This window comes from Grampus griseus (assembly GCF_964374135.1).
Source record: "Grampus griseus genome assembly, chromosome: 16".
Lineage (NCBI taxonomy): Eukaryota > Metazoa > Chordata > Mammalia > Artiodactyla > Delphinidae > Grampus > Grampus griseus.
In genome coordinates, this window is record NC_139010.1 from 75,886,944 (window position 1) to 75,910,305 (window position 23,362).

General features: G+C 42.1%; 1 long non-coding RNA gene across 1 annotated transcript in view; it reads right to left on the reverse strand.

Moving 5' to 3' along the window:
• The window catches only part of LOC309834988, a 29,779-nt gene extending 18,879 nt beyond the window's left edge, over positions 1-10,900 (reverse strand). The window contains exon 1 of the long non-coding RNA XR_014297914.1: positions 10,640-10,900. This is a non-coding gene — a long non-coding RNA (uncharacterized lncRNA). The remainder of the gene's footprint in view (positions 1-10,639) is intronic.
• Between the last annotated feature and the right edge of the window lie 12,462 nt (positions 10,901-23,362).

Genomic DNA, 23,362 nt, shown 5'->3' on the forward strand with positions numbered 1-23,362 from the left:
ATCATCATCACCACCATCATCATCATCATCATCATCATCATCATAATCATCATCATCATTTCATCATCATCATCATCATCATTATTTTTAGCTTCCAAGGAGATTCTGATTGCAGCTAGGGCTAGGAGTCTCCAAACTAGACCAAGATTTTCTCCATTCCTGAGACATATAACACATTCTTATCTGTAACTGTGGATGACCTCAGTGATCCTCATGGTGAAAGTGGAGAAGGACTGGTAAAAAACTGTATTGATCACAAATGCTCTTGACTACAAATAACAAAAATCCTGACGAGAGTGATGTAAACCAAAACAGGTTTATTTACTTGTTTTTTGTTCATATTGAAAAGTCTGCAGATGGGTGATAGCTGGCACTGGATCCAGTCACTCACAGTGTCAGCACCAAAGTATCTAGAATTCTCTTGACTTTGATTTCATGGTCGCAGGATGGCTGCTGACGTTCCAGCCATCATGTTTATACTTCAGTGGAAAAAAAGAAAAGCACCTGTAGAAAGACTGCCATTTATATCTTATTGGCTAAAGCTGGATCATAGAGAAAGGGATTGAGAATCAAACTGGCTGACCTTGGTATGTGGCTTGGAGGGGGAACATCTTTAGTTTTAAAGACCCTCTCGGGGATTCAGATGTGCTCCTCCCCAACTGCCCCCTGTTAATTAGGAGTTACTGATCTTCTAGAACAACGGTCTCAACCAAGGGCAGTTTTGCTCCCCACTCCTTGGGAGGTGGCACCTGGAAATGTTTGGGGACATTTATTACTGTTATGACTGCAGGGGTGATACTGGCATCTAGTGGGTGGAGGTCAGGGATGCTGTTAAACATCATGTAATGCACAAGCAGTCCTGCACAACAAAGAATTTTCTGGTCCAAAATGACAATAAAGCTGAGGCTAAGAAACCCTGTTCTAGACTATTACAGAAATCTCCTGCTCAGTCTCTCTCGAGTTCTGCCTTACAATACAGCCAGCAGTACACCATTCTTCCTGAAGCACTGCTCTGATCCGAATATCCTCTATATGTTTACCAAGTGAGGAGCCCAACGCGGATCTTTAAATCCTAAAGTCTTAATGCAAAGAGACCGTTATAGCATTCCTAACAGCCATCCACATTCTGCCTGAACACTTAGCTCTGGGAAGCTCATTCCATTTCTTTCCTGCACCTCCTCTTCTCCCTCTTTTCCTTTTAATTGAGATATAATTTCCATAAAGTAAGTTACACGATTCTTAAGTGTACAGCTCAATAACTGTATACATATGCAGGAATCCATGCATGGATTGACCATGACCCAGATAGAACCTTTCCACACACCCCCCCTGCCCCGAGAAAGGTGCCTGTGGTCCTTCCCAGTCATTCACCTCTTGGAGGTCACCACTATTCTGACTTCTTTACCTATAAGGATGGAGCTGGGATTTGAACCCAAGTCTGACCTCAGAGCCCATGCCCACAGAAGAAAAGATTATACTTTTACCTAGGATGAAGTTTATAAATTATTTTTACCTGAGAGTAAGCTTTAAAAAATATCCCCATCCTGCCTGTGTCTTGTCCTCTAAATTTCCCTTTTCAACAGAGTAACTTGGAGTTTGTGTGCTGTGACTCGCCTTTAAGACTGTCATAAACCTCTAAGTCAATACTGAAGGCAACAGCTCCATAAAACTTATTACAGTTGGGAGGCAGCCACTCTCCCCAGGTATCCACTCCGAGTGAATTTGCATTTGTCTTTCCCGTTGGGGCCTGTGCATAAAGGCATTTCTCACCAACCGACACAAGCACATCATTTTATTCCAGCTGTCATTAGGAGCTAGAATCTTCCTGCCAATTTATGATCACCACGGTAAAGCAAGTTTTGTACCTCCAAATTCTTTCCCTGGGGAAATGAAATTGAAGTGAAGGTCAGGGACAACCCAAATTCGAGCTCTGGTTAAACGATGCTTCTTGCTCTTCTGCAACGCAGGAAGGAATTGGTTCAAATCAGTAATGCAGAGAAATGGAAATAAAAACAAAAATAAACAAATGGGACCTAATGAAACTTCAAAGCTTTTGCACAGCAAAGGAAACCATAAACAAGACCAAAAGACAACCCTCAGAATGGGAGAAAATATTTGCAAATGAAGGAACTGACAAAGGATTAATCTCCAAAATTTACAAGCAGCTCATGCAGCTCAATAACAAAAAATCAAAAAACCCAATCCAAAAATGGGCAGAAGACCTAAATAGACATTTCTCCAAAGAAGATATACAGACTGCCAACAAACACATGAAAGAATGCTCAACATCATTAATCATTAGAGAAATGCAAATCAAAACTACAATGAGATATCATCTCACACCAGTCAGAATGGCCATCATCAAAAAATCTACAAACAATAACTGCTGGAGAGGGTGTGGAGAAAAGGGAACCCTCTTGCACTGCTGGTGGGAATGTGAATTGGTACAGCCACTATGGAGAACAGCATGGAGGTTCCTTAAAAAACTGCAAATAGAACTACCATATGACCCAGCAATCCCACTACTGGGCATATACCCTGAGGAAACCATAATTCAAAAAGAGTCATGTACCAAAATGTTCATTGCAGCTCTATTTACAATAGCCTGGAGGTGGAAACAACCTAAGTGTACATCATCGGATGAATGGATAAAGAAGATGTGGCACATATATACAATGGAATATTACTCAGTCATAAAAAGAAACGAAATTGAGCTATTTGTAATGAGGTGTATAGACTCATACAGAGTGAAGTAAGTCAGAAAGAGAAAGACAAATACCATATGCTAACACATATATATGGAATTTAAGAAAAAAATAATGTCATGAAGAACCTAGGGGTAAGACAGGAATAAAGACACAGACCTACTAGAGAATGGACTTGAGGATATGGGGAGGGGGAAGGGTGAGCTGTGACAAAGCGAGAGAGAGGCACGGACATATACACACTACCAAACGTAAGGTAGATAGCTAGTGGGAAGCAGCCGCATAGCACAGGGAGATCAGCTCGGTGCTTTGTGACCGCCTAGAGGGGTGGGATAGGGAGGGTGGGAGGGAGGGAGATGCAAGACGGAAGAGATATGGGAACATATGTATATGTGTAACTGATTCACTTTGTTATAAAGCAGAAACTAACACACCACTGTAAAGCAATTATACCCCAATAAAGATGTTAAAAAAAAAAATCAGTAATGCACAGGCAAGAAAACTGAAGGTCCCAATAAACTCTTGTAATGACTGGTGGAGAAACTTCAAAATATTTCCTACTTTTCCCTTAAGATTTAAACTGTTTTCACTATAGGGGGAAATACATGCTGATGCTAGGTCAAACTCATTAAAAGTTATGTGGAAGTGGCTAGTGCTTTATCCACAACGCATAAGTTGCTCTAACCTGATGGAATATGAAAGTAATTAGAATCCAAATGGCATCCAGACTCTCTCATGTGGATGAATAGAGGGTCCAGGATAAACCTTGGACTTCATCTTTATATTCAACTGTAATAACTCTTTCTTTATGCATAGAGCTCCTTCTGATTTCTTCTGGGTTAAATGGTAAAAATAATTCTGGACTTGGAGTCAGAGGCCTGGGACACAAGCCCTTATGTGATCATCACCCCATATGACTTCTCCAACTTTATCTCTTGCAACTTTCTCCCTTGCTCTCTCTGCTCCCGCCCACTGGCCTCACCCCTTCATTGAACCCGGAAGTCCTGGTATTGCCTTCGGCACTTTGCACCTCTTATTTCCTCTGCCTGGAGCACACTTCCTTTAGATATTCAAGGTTTTGCTCCAATATCGCCTTCTCAATGAGACCCGCTCTGACCACCCTGATTGAAATTACAATCCGCCTCCACTCCCCATACTTCACACACCCTTTGCCCTACTCTATCACCTTCTAAATCTCTCTACAATTTCTTTATGTTTGTTGTCTGAATAGAAACAAATGGGATCTAGAAAATCTCTTATCAAATGCATTACATGTATTTAATTCTTAACTGTGATGGGATCTAGAAAATCTCTTATCAAATGCATTATATATATATGTGATTCTTACCCTATAAATTCCAATATTTTAATACAATAAATTCTCTTTTCCCCAATATTACGCATTATCTATCTTGTTTAGTGATGTATCTCAAGTGCCTAGAACAATGCCTGGCCCATAGAAGCCACTCAATACATAATTGTTTTGGTTGTTGCCGTTTTAGTTTCATTTTGACCCCTTATGTGTTCAGAGACTTTAAGCAAAGCCATTACTTCCTCAGAGCTTGAGTTTGTTTCAAATTTGTAAATGGCAATAATAGTAAGACCAACAAGGCTGGGTTGTTAAGCAGATTAAATGAGATCATGTATATTCAAAAGTTAGGTATAATGTTGATGAGAAGAGAATTTATTGTGTTAAAACAGTGGAATGTATAGGTTAAGAACTAAGCATATATAATATATTTGGTAAGACAGCTTCCAGAGGTAAATGCACTGAGGATGTTTTGTACTTTATGTTTTATGGGTAGAAACACAGCATGTAAAGGAATATGGAACACTCGGCATGCGATTGGGAGACACAAAGAGACAGAGACTAGGGAACGATTGAGGGAGGGAAGAAGCCAGCCGTGAGGAGTAGAGGGTCCCACTCCTGGTTCCCCCGAGTACATGGGTCTCCTTCCAATTTTTTTATTCCATGAAAAATGAAACACAAAAAATGAGGTCCATAGTAATCACACATCACATGACTGTGAGAGCTCCATGTGGGGAAAAACAGGATGAAGATCGGGAGGGACTTGTCTACAGGACACTGGCTGGAATCACGTGGGAAAAGGGCCATCCTGGGGCTGAATGGGGACAGTGTCCTCGAGGGTCCTGTCTCCTGGCTATCGTGTTATGCCCAGCGTGGAGAACCCGCCGGTTCGTGAAGCCACCTTGCCCCACCTTCCTGCTAGTTGCCATTACAGCATGGAAGGAAGCGCTCAGACTCTAGGCTGCTTGGTCAGCAGGCGTAGGTGATTAGCATTTGTTAAACTTACTGTCTCCATTTTTCTCTCTGCCCTTTTCTATGGCTCCTGAATTTAGGGTAAGATTGTCCAGAGGGAACAGGGAAGGGAGGAAATAAAAAAGGTTCTGTCAGCTAGGAAGGGATGTGCAGACGTCAGTTATTTTTTTTTTCCCAGCTGGTCATCTTTAGTAGCTGTTCTCTTCATTTCCTAGGATGCCTGAGGTTCATTGAGTCATGGAACATCAAAACAAGAATGACCTGTAGAGATTATGTTCATTCATTTATTTCAACACACATTTTCTGTGCATCAAATCTGTGTCAGACTTGGGGCTAAGCACTGGTTATACAAGAAATAAGTGTTGTTTTCTTCCTCAATGAGTTCACAGTTCAAAGGGAGAGAATAACAAGTAAAAAATGTGCTAGTGAGACATCTACTATGACAGAGGCACACACAAGGCGCTGTGGGGCTTAGAAAAAGGATGCTTAATGCAGATAGAGGGTGCTGAGTGACAGTCAATGGGAGTGGCTCCATTCTAAAGGCTAAGTAAGCGCCTACTGAAGCAGAGAAGGGAGAAGACATCATTTTAGACAGAAGGATGGAGGAGGGATGGAGGCACGAAAGGGCAAAGTTTGTCTCAGGAACCGCCAGTAGTTTGGACCGGCTGGAATGAAGTGTACATGCAGGCAAAGTGTCCAGACAATGAATCTGGGCAGGTTGGCAAAATATAGCTAAAGGAGAACCTTATGTCTCAAGCAAATGACTTTGAGCTTGATCTTGAAAACAGAGGTGAGCCAAGGAAGTATTTGCAGGTAGAAAAGGATGAGACTGGGTTGGTGTTTATAAAGATTATTTAGTCCACAACATGGATTCAGGAATCAACTTGGGCAGAAGTAGTCACTCAGGCAAGTAACTAAAGAAAGTCTGGATTAAGGCAGTTGTTATAACAGTGGTTTGGAGAAAAGCAGACAAAGTCATGAGATCTTCACAAAATAGGACTCAGTTTTCTACACTCTGGGTTTCCACGAGAAAGGAGTTCCCTAGCACATTCCTGGACTCACACCTTTTGCATTCTATTCCTTCTGCAGGGAGGTAGAGTGACATTTAATGGGTGAATTTGGGAAGAACTGGGCATGCTCAGTTCAGCTCAGCTCAGCCTTTCTCCCTTGGGAGTGAGCCTGTGCAGTAAGAACACAAGATCTTCTCTGCTTCTCCGTGCGCTTGGTCTTCTTACCTGGACAAGAAATCCGTGTGGGATATCCTGCCCCACTGCTGTGACTGAGTGGGTGACCCTAACAAATTGTGAGGTTCAGTGTTTGCAAGTCTCTTTGGTCCACAGATCTAAAGCCATGTCTTCTCCTGAGCCGCTCCCTAGAGGAGATTTTGGTGCTACTGCCATCTGCTACTCTCTGTTTTCGTTCTCCATTTCTTCAGACCTCTGATGCAGAAGGATGCTCTTGAATGGCAGTCTCTGAAGCCCAACGTTAGCAATTGTTGAAGGAGACAGCAGGCGAGAGACCACATCTAAACACGACTCCTAGTTTCTGCTTGGTTTTTCCCACTCCTGGGTTCTCATGAGGAAAGACGGGGACGCCTTACCCTGGCTTGGGAATACAGGGGGAGGAGGGGGTTATGGGATAGAAGATGATGATTTAAGATTTGGCCACAGTGATTTCAAACTGTCTGTGGACCAACCAAATAGCTGCGCCCCCTCCACGTTCCCTTCCTCCCGTTAGATACACCCCATCTCCCGTTAGCACGCCTGCTTGTGTTTCTCATCACATGCATCAGAAGACGCAGCTGCTCACCTGTCTATATTTTGTCTTTGACTTCCCCAGGGTATGGTTTGTGTTTTGGTTTTGTTTTTTTTTTTTGCGGTACGCGGGCCTCTCACTGTTGTGGCCTCTCCCGTTGCGGAGCACAGGTTCCGGACGCGCAGGCTCAGCGGCCATGGCTCACGGGCCCAGCCGCTCCGCGGCATGTGGGATCTTCCCGGGGCACGAACCCGTGTCCCCTGCATCGGCAGGCGGCCTCTCAACCACTGCGCCACCAGGGAAGCCCTGGTTTATGTTTTTAAATCTCTCCAACAGCTGGGTCTGTTCTGAGCACCAGAAATGAATCAGTCATACTTGCTGAATGAATGAATGAATTCAATTAACTTAACCACGCCTTTGTGTTAGTTTTGATGTGTTTCTTCACCCGGGAGTGTTTGGCAGTATAAGGCAGTATGGGGGGTGGGGCGGGGAATGCACGATCTGAGGGACTGTCCCTCCTCTGGCATCAGCAGCTCCCTCCCCTAGTCCTTCTTCTCCTTGAATCGAACCCTACTCTTCTCCCCACAGCATTTCTATGCCCCATAGTTTAATATGAGTATGGGCACCATCGCCTTGTCAGCAGAGCCCTGGAAGCTGTCAGTGGGCTGCAGGCTGTGCTGGACAGTGATCCTCCTAAGAAACATGGATCATTTAGGAAAGACAGGCACTGACACTAGGAAAAACGTGAACTCTGCTGATGACAGGGAGGACATCATCAGCTAATCGTTCCTGCCTTCTGGGGCACAGCTAAAAGCAGCCACAGCCCCTGGCTGACAGTGTGAAGATACCCAGGCATCGGGGATAGAGGGAAGCATGTCTAAGAAAACCTTGACAGGCATAAGTCAAAAGCACTGGAAGATAGTTCCAAGAAAGGGAGATACTTTCTCTTTATTTGAAATATAAGAGACATACAGAAAAGTGCATAAAAACGTATACACAATTTAATAGTAATGAGTGAAATACCTTTGCGACTACTACCCAGGCCAGGAAACAATACATATTGCCTGCCTATCCTCTCCAAACCCCTGTGCTCTTTCCTCATCACAACTGGAATGTTGATTTTCATAGTAATCATTTGGTTGGCCTTCTTCATATTTTTAACACTGAACAATATAGCTTAGTTTTCTCGTTTTGAACTTTGTATGAATGGCATCCTACCGTATGTGAACAACATGATGCTTGTGAAATTCATTCACACAGATGTGCATAACTGAGGTTTATTCTTCTGATTGCTGTCATAGGACACTATGTAACCGTGACATGATGTATCCGTTACATCATCCCTGAGCTGAGGGACAGTCAGGTTGTTTACCTTTTGCTGCTAAGCTCATTCTTGCTCCTGTACATTGGAATACTTGTGCAGAAGTCTCTCTAGGGTATTTGTCTTGTGATAAAGTTTCTGGATCATTCAGTAGGTATATCTTCAAATGTAATAGGAATGCCAGATTTTTTCCAAAGAGGATGTACCTATTCACAGTCCCACCATGGGTGGATTTGGAACATGTAAAGTCACCTAAAATCCTAACTGCAGGACCTCACAATAACGTGCATTACTTGCAAACAGGGAGCTAGTCCTTGGAGCTTGTCTCATGCCTGGAAATGTGACCTTTGGTATCTTGCTATTAGAATTTAACTTCCGCTCCCCCCGCCCACTCCCTGCCCCCCAGAGGATGGAAAAACATCACACGTTATTTTTTTTAGTCAAAGTATCATTTGTCCGATTTGGAAAGGCAGAGGGCAATTTAATAGCTATTATATACGTGCTTTTCAATCTAAAGTTGTAAATACAGAAGTAGGTTCATAGCAAAAAATAAATAGAAAACTGAATGCCTAAAATAGTACTATACACTTGACCCTTGAACAACACAGTTGAACTGCATGAGTCCACTTATACACGGATTTTTTTTCCATAGGAAATACTAGAGCACTACGCGATCCAGGGTTGGTTGAATCTTCGCGTGCAGAGCAAATACGGAGAGACCAACCGTAAATTACAAGCGGATTTTCTACTGTGCAGAAGGTGAGTACCCCTGACCCCAACATTGTTCAAGGGTCAACTGTAGGTTCTTTCATGGGCTTGGCTGATTTGCTCCCTGTACCTCTGCTGAGAAGAAGAGAGTTCAGATAATATATTCCATTCCAGGTCTGAATTAAGCACCCCCTGGTACTCCCTAGTTGTGATGGGGTAAGGTAAGCAAAAAGCATATCCTGAGAAATTCAGCACTGTATCCGCTCAGGGAATTTTTCTAAGAGAAGGTACAGATTTGATTTGATTCTTTCTCAGAGTATGGTCAGAATGAAAGATCTTACATATTAGAAGAGCTTTGGAGAATTCTATTACTGTCCTTTTTCAGATAAACAAACCAAGATACTTTGCCGAATATCCCCAATACCTAGCATAAATCTCGCATGTAATAGGTGCTCAGTAAAAGCTGAATGCATAAAGAAGTTCTTATAACCTTGAGTTGAGGAGAAATTTACCCAAACGGAGAAACACAATTTGTTAAAAAGCCTGTCCTTTAAGATTCAATCCTATCCAATTACTGCCTCCACAAAAAATATTGAGTCTCAAGAAATTTGATGTCACTTTTGTAGAGAAACCTTAATGCAAGGTCTAATTATGATCCTTCTAAGAATCAGTCATTAAATTCAGTTACCCCAAAGCATAAAGGAGATTCCAGGCCTCCCATCGCCCTTCCCCAGGCTGTTACGGTGAGTGTTCTCCCATGTGATTCCTGAAGTTATTGCTTGCAGGCTGGTGCTATCACCAAGTCCCCCTGGAGTAAAAAATACCTTTCCAAGTGGAAACCCAGGCTACAGAGTGCATCACAAAGGCAGTTTAACTAACTCTAATGAGAAGCTGGTAAGATGAAGGAAATAAATCCTCTCACCCTAATGAATCTGTGACAGCAAAGGGCCCCACGCTGTCTCAGTGCTGTGAGCCTACAGATTAAATCAGAGGAGACGTCTTGTTGATTGATACTGCAGGTAACCAGATAATTGACCAGGCATGAGCTGATAATGAGACACTTTGGGCTAATTAGAGGATGACCAATGAACTGAATTCAGATGAAAAGCTGTAATAAAAGCCATTGTGGAGAAAAAGGCAGGTAACTGGAGAAATGGGAGCAAGTGGTCCTTCAGAGTGGAAGTTATATCATTCTAGTTATGAATCATCCTCTTATTCAATGAACCAGGCTCAGAAACACCAAAGGCATGGAAACTTCCCTAGGATGGTTTGTAATCCAAAATCTAATGGTCCAGGAGAGGATTTGGAAAAACATAGTGGAAATGATATCCCAAGAATGTCTTTATAATTTGCATTCAGCAATCCCTAAAGCGTGACTTGAGTATGGAAGGGTCCAATTTTGAGGGGGAGCCACTGGAAATAAGACCTTAAATTGAACATGGATTTCAGAAATTAGGTCCCAGAGGAGGCTCATTTGATCCAAAGGGACACATTCTCAATGATTTACATGGTTTATATACACTTGAGAATGTATTTTTTTACCCCAAAGATTAATAAGGCAACAGCTTCCCTCCCATTCACTCTTCATTCCATCTCCCCTCCCCCTACCAAAATGCATTATTTTTATTATATAATTTATTAATTAGATTTTTATCTGCTATTTGCTTTATTATTATTGGTGGGTTTTTTTCCCTTAGAAGAACATTCACACACTTTCATCCATCTTGCATTACTTCCCCCTTGTCTTGTTGGTCTCATCTAGAATCTTTGTTTTGGTTGTCATGGCTATGCTTTGGTTTGTATGGGAGAAGTAATAGGAGGTCATTGCATATCAAAACAAAAATAAAATGAGTTAATTCCTTTACTCACCCATACTTCCCACACCTAATTTCTCTCTCCTGAATTAGTCTCTCTTCTTTGGATGTATCCATTCAGCTCTCCAACTCATTTATTGGGTTCTTCACTTCTACACTTTCATTTTTCACGCTCAAGATCTCGCATCTCTTATTCACAACTGCGTGTTCTTACTTTGTGTTTCAAATATCCCTTCTTCCTTTTTTTAAAATGATATGTATCAGGCTTCTTTAAAATTCTCCAGTAGAGGTTTTCAGTATGTTGCCTTTCGGGGTACGTGTGCTCTGCAGAGGTCTCGTTATTTCTGCCCGACTGTGTGTCTTGCCTTGGGAATTTCGGTTGATGTAATGTGTACCCGAGGGAGAGGCAAAGGCTTAGGCTGTGAGGTAGGGGGCGGTCCTGGACAGACTCTGGCAGATTCTGCAATTAGGAAGCAGCCACTCCCAGTGTGTTTCTCCCCCTCCTTCCTACCCGTCACCCTCATACCCCCCAGGGACCCGCACCCTCAGAGAACCTTGGGAACTGGTCTTTCCCAAAGACTGTTCCTCTTTGCTTTGGTATTGGTATTGGTTCCCTCAGAGAACCTTGGGAACTGGTCTTTCCCAAAGACTGTTCCTCTTTGCTTTGGTATTGGTATTGAGGAGGAAATATTCAGGGGATGACCAGCCTCGCCATGTTTGTTATCACCACAGAGGGGCTCCAGCTCTGCCCCACTGTCACCCAACTACCTCTGATAAGTGCTGGGCTGGGGAAGTGATTTGCCACTAAAGCAACAAGCGAGGTATGAATTATTTTCAGAGTGGGAAGGATCTTTTATAGGTTTAAGGCTATTTTTTGCAGGAAGACAAGTTATTCACCTTTTCTGAATGATACTTAATTATTTGTGGTGACCCTTTATGTGTAAATATTAAATCTTAAGAGCCTAGATAACTAAGTTTCATATTTGAAACAAAATATAAGTAACCTCAATAATACTTCAAGGATTTTGTGTCTTCAGGGAACGGGAACAAGGTAGGGGCGTGTGGGAGTGATTCTCATCTTTATGGAATAGTTCAGTGGAAAAATGAATCTCCTGGGGATATTTTATATATAACTTTGCCTCTGAGAGTCTCTTAATTACTCTCATAGGGGTACAGCTGTGAATATCACAGAATATTTTCTCTGAAGATGTCGCCGTTTCTAAAATGAAAGAGTAGTTCAAAGAAAATAATCACAGATTTTGTTCCTCTGCCACATGGCCCAGAGAAAGTAGGGTCTCTGGTTGATTGCAAGCACAGATGCATGTGGTTTAACACACCCAAGAGATAACGGGTTGGCAGAGTTTTAAATGGAGAATAGACTTAACATTTACATAGAGCTTTACGACGTCAAAGGTATGTTCACGTATGTTATTCCTTCTCCCAGCTCCTTGGGTAAGATGGGGATTCTGATCCCAGTTTGCAGATGAGGAAATCAAAGTCCTGACAGTTGATACTAAGTAACCAAGTATCCATCCGTAATAAAGGCAGACCCAGGGTTAACACCTAGGCCCCTGACTCCCAGCCAAAGGGTAAGTCTCATTCATCTCCTTCCAGCCCACTGCAGGCAGGTGATTAGCTAACTGCAGGAAGTGGTCTACGGCAAAGATGACAGGGCACAGGCATGTAGGCAATCACAGGCATACTACGGCAAAGATTGTTCTTTTAAAAGGACGTATTTGTAACATGATTCATTCTTGGCAGTCCCTTTACAAAAGGCAGTAGGTATTTCCAAGTGGAACCCATCACCCACCCTGGCCAGCCAAATGTTCCATTGAGACAGACTCCCCAGGTGCTGGATGAAGTACTATTGGTGTGCCTTGCTAAAGCTCAAAGGTATCGCCTATGCGACTTCTGGTTAGGATACCAAGATCCAGAGAGGGGAGGTGACCTAGGAGCAATATTATTAAAATATAAGAGGAATGGAAGTTTCTACCCCTCTAGAGCAATAACTGTGCGTGGAGAAGACATTTGGGGGGTGTCAGTCCAGTCACAGATCCCTGAGGACCACCCCCTCCACCATGGCACCGCTGGTCACACATACCTAAACACGCCTACACAAAAACACGTACACACATACACAGGCGTGGGCCCCCAGCAGCCATGGTTCTACAGTGAGACCCTGCTTTCCCGGTCACAGGTGATGGGAGTAGGCGTGGACACCTGACCCAAGCTGGACCACTCTCTCTCTCAAGCACTGAAACCAAGAAACAATGCAAATGGGAAAAGAGGGCTGAGTGATGAGGCTCAGAAGGAAAGCCCACAAACTGGGGTTTAGAGGTTCCTCCTTCACTCCTCCTCTCCTGACCCCTGGGTCACCACAAACTGGGGTTTAGAGGTTCCTCCTTCACTCCTCCTCTCCTGACCCCTGGGTCACTTGGCCTTTTCTTTGATTTCAGGAGTGACTACCTCAATGTCTTCCAGTAAATTCCACTCTGCACTTAAGCTAATTTGAAGTGAGTTTCTGATATTTGCCACCAAAAGAAACTCAACAAAACTGTGACAGATCCCCAGGAAAACGACAAACACTCTCTCCTTATGCTCCTCTGTGATGGAGTAAGTTAATTAAGTGCTGGTCAGTCCCAGGAAATCAATTAAAAAACAAATAATTTATGCAAGTGACCATCATAAGCTGAAATACTTATAAAAAGGTGATCTCTTTTCTTGGAGCTTTGATACTCTTAAATAGCAGCTATTAGAAAATATCCTTTTTATGCTTTCAAGCAATATGTGTGTGTGTGTGTGTTTATGGGTGTACACGTTTGGGACACATACACACAGACCCATTAGTTGAATTCTCAATTGTGGAATAACTGAAGAAATTTTAAATTAAAAGTTTGCATTTATTTTCTGTCAATTATAAAATACTATTTAGTTCCTGTAGAAAATTTGGAATTGTGTAACAATTAATGTGTCACCCATTATGTTAGAGAACTTTATCTATATTTTTTCCCATTCTAACCACTATTTGTAAGATAATTATTATCCCTGTTTAAATATGAGAAACTCTATGTGTGTGTGTGTGTGTGTGTGTGTGTGTGTGTGTATCCAAACCATCAAACCAAACAAAAGTTTGTAGTGTAGACTAAGCATAAAAAATATGGAAAACCATAATGGTTACTATAAAGCAATTCATAACACTTACAATCATACAGAGCAAATGCATACAGAAAAAGGAGAGCTTACTTTGGAGAAATCTATTCAGATTTCCTAGCCTGACTAGGACCCCTCCCACTGGTTTCATTCTTCTCTAACCAGACCCTGGGTCTGCTTCTTTCTTTCTTTTTTTCTTTTTCAAATGGGACCTAATGAAAGTTAAAAGCTTTTGCACAGCAAAGGAAAACATAAACAAGATGAAAACACAACCCTCAGAATGGGAGAAAATATTTGCAAATGAAGCAACTGACAAAGGATTAATCTCCAAAATTTATAAGCAGCTCATGCAGCTCAATATCAAAAAAACAAACAACCCAATCCAAAAATGGGCAGAAGACCTAAATAGACATTTCTCCAAAGAAGATATACAGATGGCCAGCAAACACATGAAAGAATGCTCAACATCATTAATCACTAGAGAAATGCAAATCAAAACTACAATGAAGTATCACCTCACACCGGTCAGAATGGCCATCATCAAAAAATCTACAAACAATAAATGCTGGAGAGGGTGTGGAGAAAAGGGAACCCTCTTGCACTGTTGGTGGAAGTATAAATTGATACAGCCACTATGCTTATTTCTTTCTGAATTTTCTGTGAGACCTGGAGGCAGACTCAGGCTGAGCAAGGGCCATTGTCTATTTGAAATACCAATTGTACCTCTGAAAACAAATGCAATCTTTTAAATAATGAAATGGCACCTGTGGTAGAATTTGAAACAATAGCTTACAATTTGCTTGAATTCCTCTCCTACAGATGGCAGCAGGACTTTTCTCTGACAGTCAAGGGTGACTGTCCGGTCCCTGGCTTCTCCCCAGAACTGTATTGGGTTGGTAGGAGTTGGGGTGGGGAACAATAAATTGGAAACAAAGTTCCCAGGTTTGCTACTACAATGACCCCTTCTTCTCCCACCCACCTCATTAACCCCTGGCACTAGCCATGCTGCAGTATACTCCACCTGGGTGTCTTCCGCATCAGTGTGGCATAGAGATTTAACACACAGGGGCTTTGGAGTTGGGCACACGTGGTTATGAGCCTAGACTCTGCTCCTCTGCAGCAGCTTTTGTAACCTTGGACAAGTGGTTTCGCCTCTCAGAGCCCCCATGTCCTCAGGAACAAATGGGGATAATAAGGAGGATCTGCCTCATCAGGTGATGGGATGAAATTAATGAAACAAACGTATGTAAAGAGCTTATTAGCGAGTGTCACGTAGCAGGAAATCATTACAGCTGCTTTTATTACTATTATTAAAGCTGTGTTCTATATATACACACAGCTAATACCAGGCAATCTGTGATGACTTCTAGGGCGGAAGTATAAATGCAGCTATTACTATTGGGCAGACTTCTCGCTTGGGGAACACAGCTTATACCCACATCTCCACCAGCATTAAGAAAGCAATTGCTGTGATAAAAAAAAAAAAACACCAATACTGAGAACCTTGTATTTTCATGCCCCAAAATCCTCTTTAAAAATATGCAATTGTCCTTCATCTCTTTCTATAAACCTTAAAGATAAATGAGCTAAAGCTAGGACTGGGGAATGAGAATTTTCTGTCTCCAGGTGTAACCTGCCAAAGGATGATGCCAGACTCCTAGATCTGAGCTCTAAGCTTGAACAGAGATAACTAGCTATTGGGTAATGGCCCTGGACAGACCTCCCCAGTGCTAACATTCCATAAAGCCACAGCTCTGGTACATTCACTAGTCATTTTCCTCTGATCCTAAGGAAACCTGTGCTGCTTCAAATTCAGAGATTGTACTCTAGGCATCGTATTGATTTTGCTCCCCTCCACCGTACTCACATACCCTAAAACTGTAAGATTAATTGAGCTGCTGAGACAAATGGAATTATATTCACCAGCTCATTTTCCAATGGTCAGCATGACCTTTTGTAAAAGTGTCTGTTCAGCATTTGAAAGAGCATGTTTTCCAACATCTCAAAATGAAATATATATGAGGAAGCAAAGCTTTACAACAGTTTTCTTTTGTGCTGACAAACTGAGAAGTATGAAATGTTCATTTGCCCCAGAGTCAGAAAAGGCACAACCAATTACAAAGTCTGAAAATAGCAAAATTGACTTATAACAGCAAATAGTCATGCCTATATAATTCCATTTAACTGGTTACTCAGCTCTTTTTGAAAGGCATTATTAAACTTGTTAGAGAATCTCAAAGGAAATCTCTTTCATTAAGCAGTTAAACAATTAGGCCTTGGAGTATTTAAAAAGATTACAGGCAGATGAATAATGCTGCAAAGTGGCCCTGAAATACATCTAGAGCTCAATAGACAGAAAGAAAGATTTATAAAAGTCCTTTTGCAGATTGTATTCTTTTTTCCAATTCTTATTAACTGGTTATTTTTCCAGTGTAAGACATTCGTATGTTATATGTTATATACAAATATATTTATATATAAGTATATACAAATATTTATATATAAATATGTTATATACATATATAATTCTCTCTATCTGTATATATATGAATTTTATATAAGATAGGATTTTATGTAAGATAAAATGGGTTTTATATAAACAGATAAGCTTAAAGAAGAAAATGACCCATTTCAAGAATGGGTTTAAAGCAAGAAATAACCACTGTTAATCTTGCTTTCAACTTTGAGGAGGTTTATATAGTATAGCCTGGTGGCTAAGAGCATATGCGGGTCCAGAGTCAGCGCTCCATTACTTACTGACTCTGTGATCTGGACAATTCACTCAAACTTTGATTCAATTTTCTCATCTGTATAGTTGGGATAAAAATAGTATCTTCCTTACAGTGTTTTAGGAGGATCCAATGAGATAACATGAGTAAAATCTTAAATCAGTGCCTGGTACCTAGTAAGTGTTCAATAAATATTAGCTATTTATATCCTATATTACAGTATACAATTAAAATGGGATTTTATTGTATATACTGTTTTATAGCCAGCTTTTTATTTAATAGTTTATTGTACATGTTTTTCTGTATAAATGCATGCACATCTTTTCATCTTTCTTAATGGCTGTATAATATTCCATCACATGAGTGTTTGATAAATTACCAGGTAGGACTGAGCATGGTGGCACTACTTGCCAAGCTCCAGCAGGGTTTGGGTGCTGTCTTTCTACATCTGTGTGTACTTGTACACCTAATTGCATTTTAAAATTGTTATATAAAAATTAATGGAAACAATCTAAATGCTCATTGACAGATGAATGGATAAAGAAGATGTGGTACATATATATAATGGAATACTACTCAGCCATAAAAAAGAACAAAATAATGCCATTTGCAGCAACATGGATGGACCTAGAGATTATCATACTAAGTGAAGTTAAGTCAGAAAGAGAAAGACAAACACCATATGATGTTCCTTATATGTGGAATCTAAAATATGACATGAATGAATTTAACTATGAAACAGAAACAGACTCGCAGACATAGAGCACAGACTTGTGGTTGCCAAGGGGGAGGAGGGGTTGGGGAGGGATGGATTGGGAGTCTGGGATTAGCAGATGCAAACTATTATGCATAGAATAGAGAAACAAAAAGGCCCTACTGGGGCTTGCCTGGTGGCGCAGTGGTTGAGAGTCCGCAACTGGGGGCAAAGACGATATATATTCTTGTCCCAGGAACCAAAACACTCTTTCATTGTCAGAAACCAGGTTGAAATAACACGGCTAAGAGAATGGATTCTGTGCCTAAATTCTATCCCTACTGTTGTAAAATAAAATGAGGAAACATTTCAACTAATGCAAGAGTTAAAGGAGAAAGGCTTGGGACATAGTACTTTATCCTAACCGCCCCCCTGTCTCATCTTCCTGCATTGACAATAACCAGATAATATAACCTCTTCAAGGTGGACCACTTTCTGCCTTCTTGGACTTTTTCATACTATCCAAGAGTCTTGACTAGACCCCTCTGCTTGTCCCATAGCTTTCTACTTTCTTTCCAACATATCTTTTCATCAATCTGTGTTTAGTAAAACTGATGTGTGGCAGAGTTGGGAAAGTTTTACTCTTGGGGTGAAGGTCCTCTAATCACCAATGTCCTCAGGGCCCTTTCCTAAGATCCATGAGTGGGTTGCGTGAGCTAAAGGCCTGGGGAGGTGAATTGTTTGTGAAGACGCCTGACAATGTGTGGCCTTGTGGAGATAAAACTGGCCGAGCTACTAACGCCTGGCAGCTCCTTTGCTCCCAGAGGACGTTCTGTATCAGCCTCTGGAGTCTTCAGCCTGAACAACCTCCATACATACCCCAACAGCTCGCTGATTGCTGCCCTTCTTTTCCTCTCTTCGTTTCAGCCACCACCCAGGGTTAAGTAACAGCCCAATGTCCCAGTTTAGCCTTACTTATAAAACAATCACTAGCCAGGTGTGCTCTGCTACTATCCTTACAACACACTCTTATGCATTGCTATTAATGTTTATACAAACCCCCCCAAATATTTACCCCCAACCATCTACTGTGTTCCTGGCATGGGGATGGCCACAGGAACAGAGAAATAAATGAGATCAATACATTGGCCCAGCGTTCACAGAGCTATTGACTGACTCTGCAAAGAAAACTAGACACGTAAGAACAGAAAGACTGCTGAATGCTGCATGTGGCTTCAAGGGGAGTTCACAGAGGAAGCTATGAGGATGTAGAAAATAGGGAACCATCCTAATACAGACTTGAGGAAGGAGATCAGAAAAGTTAAGCAATTACCTTAAGGTCATGTGTCAGGGTCATGGGGCCACCATAACAAATCACCACAGACTGTACGGCTTAAAACAGCAGGAATTTATTCTCTGACAGTTGAGGAGGTCAGAAGTCTGAAGTCAAGGAGTCAGCAAGGCTGTGCTCCCTCTGAAGCCTCTAGGGAAGAAGCCTTGCTGGCCTCTTCACAGCTTTCGGTGATGGCCAGCAGTCCTTGGCTTGCATCACTCCAGTCTCTGCCTCCGTCGTCACATGACCTTCATTCCTGTATGTGTCCCCAACTCCAAATCTCCCTCTCCTTATAAAGATGCCAGCCATTGGATTTAGGGTTCACCTTAATCTAGTATGACCCCCACCTTAACTTGATTACATCTATAAAGACCCTGTTTCCAAATAAAGTCTTATTCACAGGTACCAGGGGTTAAGGCATAAATATATCTTTGGGGGGAGGATACAGTTGACCCACGAGAGGTCATAAAGTCAACTAATGCAGAGCCAGAGCTGTCATCAGAGATCTGTGGCTGGATTACGAAAGCAAAACTGGACCACCACCAACTATGTGACTGTTAAAATATTAATCCTATCTCTCCTGCCCCTTTCAAGGGAAACTATTGCTCTTCTAGTTTAACATTTTGATGGAGTAAAACTTTATGCAACTGAGTGCTTGTAACATACTTAGTTATAAGGCTATTTAGGGCCCTAGGTACATGCATTACTTGAACCACCACCTTACATTTGGCTAACTACCCACTCGGTGTCCAAAGGGCAGTGCAAACACTTCAACCTGGTGCACATCAGGACTTTCCTCTTCTTTCCAGGCTCCTTCTCTGTCTCACCACCACGATCACCCGCGGTCCTTTCTCACCCTAGGGTTCCTGGCTGCATCCCAGATTTGTAAGTTGCGTCCTCAGGCTCTGAGCATCGCTCCAGGCTCCGTTCTGCAGAGGAGGTGTCAAGCACTTAGCTGTGGGAAGCTTTGGCTCCTTTTGATTTTTCAGACTGGATCTTTTAGAGGACAAATAAATGCACCTGCTTAATTCTAATGTGCTTTTGTGCTGCCCACCCCACTGCCACCAAAAACAGTTTTTCCATCTTTTTATTAATCTTGTGAGAGACTCCCAGGAACTCTGCCAGGAGTGATGCAGGTTGGCAGAAAAGGGGCAGAGAGGGAAGCTAACCCATCTTGCCACATGTATAAAGTTCTAAGCTTTGGGAATTCCCTGGCGGTCCAGTGGTGAGGACCCCGCGCTTTCACTGCCGAGGGCCCGGGTTCAATCCCTGGTGGGGGAACAGAGATCCCACAAACCACGTAGCCAAAAAAAAAAAAAAAAAATTCTAAGCTTTCGTAGATAATGAACTAAAGTTATAGAATTTAGTTAAACATTCCTCATTCTGAGAGAGAGCTTAAAGAGTCTTCTCTGAACTACACAGAGGGGGGTGGGAAAAAAGATGTTCTGATTTAATTCCTACATTATAATGAAAGCAGTTGTCTTGTGTGTGTCATTATTTTTCCATTATCTTTTTTTGCGGTACGCGGGCCTCTCACTGTTGTGGCCTTTCCCGTTGTGGAGCACAGGCTCCGGACGCGCAGGCTCAGCGGCCATGGCTCAGAGGCCATGGCTCAGAGGCCCCGCCACTCCGCGGCAGGTGGAATCTTCCCGGACTGGGGCACGAACCCGTGTCCCCTGCATCGGCAGGCAGACTCTCAACCACTGTGCCACCAGGGAAACCCTTTACGTTATCTTAATGCCTCGGTTAATGAAGACTTTCAGAGTCCACTCACGCTGCTACGGGAGCGGAGCAGTTAGATTCCATCCTCGTCCCTGTGGTTACAGATGCAGCCTTACTGCAGACGTGGTTGTGTTCCTCACATCAAAGTTGCGTCAGTGCTGCTACCATCGCCTGGACTGCAGATGCCAGCCTCAGAGGTCAAAGCGACTTCCGTTTCACCCACGTGGGCTCCTCGCCCCCATTTCTCTTCCATTTGTAATATCACTGCAGGGGCAGCCCATTTGGAAGGTCCTCGCTGTGCTGATGATGGCAGATTGATGGCCCCGGGGTACCATGGGCACTCAGGGTGCTAGACATTTCGTGCATGACACCGACCATGGGGACGATACCTCCCTCTGTGTGAGAGGGCACACAATTTTTAATGTATGGGGATTTTCAGACTCATCCTTCCCCTACCTATAACAATTTCAGGATTGCCAGCGTGGCTTTTTCTGTCCTCACCCCTCTCCCTGATTTCTGAGAGCAGAGAGGGCAAAATCTATGCAGAGCCTCCTAAGAAAAGAGATCAGACAGAACATTTCGTGCCATGCACGAAATGACCCCCCAGGTAGCTTCAAGGGGACAGAAAGGATGTGATTGGTCAAATGGGTCATGACTGGGGGACAAACACGTGGCGTTGCAGGACAGGCCTGCATGCATGGGGGGAGGGCGCTCTTGACGCAGGAGAGTGAGGAAAGCCCCGAGCATTTGGGGGTAGCAGAGGAGAGAAGGACACAGAGAAGTTATAAAAAGTTGTGGATTTTGCCACTTTGCCACGAGTGGTCGAGAGAGACCTAAACAAACTCAAATCCTCTACAAGGCTGCAGTTCTTCCTCTGAAACTGGGCCACATGGGACCTAGTTTTATGAACAGAACATCTTGTTTGTACACTCAGTGCCCATCTATCATCCCGGCACTGGGGCTAATGAGACGGGGTGAGAACACACAATTATAGGCTTTGAGAGAATGAAGGCACATGAGAGATCATCTAGTTTAACCTCCCATTACAGGAAATACAGGAATACAGGAAACCTCCTGCTGCCCCCTAGCCTCACCTCTGCTGGGAGGGTTCCAAGAAGGAGAACCTCAGGTCCAATTGACAACCCCCTTAATGCTCGTAAAAGTCATGCCTCGTAAAGGGGTGCAAAGGTGTGGCCTCCAGACATTCATGAGTCCTCAACTGTTGCTCCCTGAGTCTCAGGTCCCTCTTCTGGAAAAATGTCACAACAGTACCTGGCTCAGAGTGTCTGTGAAAGGACTAAATGACGTGATGGATTTGGATGTGCTTCAGAAAGAACGATGCAGACTCTAATTATGAGTACAGCCTCTCGACCCTGTGCCCTTGGATTGAGTCGACGTGTTAAAATAAGTCCTGCTGACATGCTAATACCCAACTATGTTTAATTGATTTGGAGAAAACATTTTCAAAAGTCCATCTACACCAGGCGGACAGAACCTTAGGAGCACAATACTATTCCAATCAAAATTAATTCCATTTATAGATAACCAACAAGGACCTACTATATAGCACAGGGAACTCTACTCAGTATTCTGTAATACCTATAGGGGAAAAGAATCTGAAAAAGAATGAATATATGTGTGTGTATAACTGAATCACTTTGCTGTATACCTGAAACTAACACAACATTGTAACTCAACTATACTCCAATATAAAATAAAAATTAAATTTAAAAAATCATTCCATTTATAGTACATTTTAGTAGCTACTTTACATATCCTTTTATTTAATGATCCTGGTACCTAAGTAAGAATATATCATAGGAATTAGGAGTCTTGGAAAACCTGACAGTAAAAATAGAAAAAAAAAAAGATTGCAAGAAAAACATTCTAAATAATCACTTAAGAGTGGAGCAATTAGGGGTGAGTTTATTTTTCTTCTTTCTGCATATTAACTTTTTCTACAATGAAGTTACAATATCTTGGGTAATACACAATTTTGTCATGAGAATTCTGAGGACGATTTAAGTCCTAGCTTTGTGTGTGCTTTTATGTTAATTTTTCACCTTTACTGCCTTAGCATCTTTAGCTTCAAAGCAAGGGAATTCAAACAGGTGCTACAGAAGGGCCTTTCTTAGAACAACCCTATTATTTTAGAAGGTGAAAATTTCACTTACAAGCAATAGATCGTCATCCACTCCAAAAAGCTTTTACCTTCCCAGCCAGATGATTTTCTGTAGAAAAATCACACATTTTGTGAACAACTATATGCATCTTGCCTCAGAAATAATAAAAAAGTGACAGATAGATGTTCTGAGGTTTAGAAATTTGGAGCGAATGGAAGAGCTCTCAAATTGTGACTTTGGCCACGAGCAGGTGGGTGTTATTATCCAGCACATTTATGCCTGGTTTATCAAGTGAAAGTTGGCAACTTTACAGATGAGTTGTCATCCTTTGAGTCCATCCCCTTTCTGGTGGGTACGACTGAGTGCTTTTTTTGTCCCAAGGTAGCTGCGGTTGCTTGAGCCTGACTGAACAGTCCAGTAAGCCATTATGCAGACTGAGACACAGTTGCCATGCCCTGAAGTGCCTTGTCATTTGCATAAATATCAAACTACATCTCATGTGCAAAAGTAAAAAAATAAAAAAATGACAGGTGCTACTGGGTCTAATTTTCAAATATAATTTACGTAAAATAGAACATTCACTACACACTTGAAGAATTTAAAGAAAATCTCTGTTAATCCTTAGAGTGTTGGGTTTTTGTTGGGTGATGCGATTAAAAAAACAGTACTTGGGACCAGACAGATCAACATGCTAAGTACTTACCACCAATGAGTTTCAACATGCTAAGTTTCAACATGCTAAGTACTTACCACCAATGAGTTTACCAAGATCTTAGGCTAAGTACTTACCACCAATGAGTTTCAGTTAGTTTATCTGTAAAATTGTCACCAAGTAGGTTCCTTTCTCCTTCCTTGGATAACCTTAGGTATTTTTAATTTGGTGGTATAGTTCATAAAATCTTAGAAAATACTTTCTATATTTTACACATTTCTATATTTCCTTTCAGACATTTTCTGGCTCACATGATAGCAACACATCTCCATCTTAAGCTGGGCTCCTTGCCTGGTGGTGAAAGGAATCAGGAAG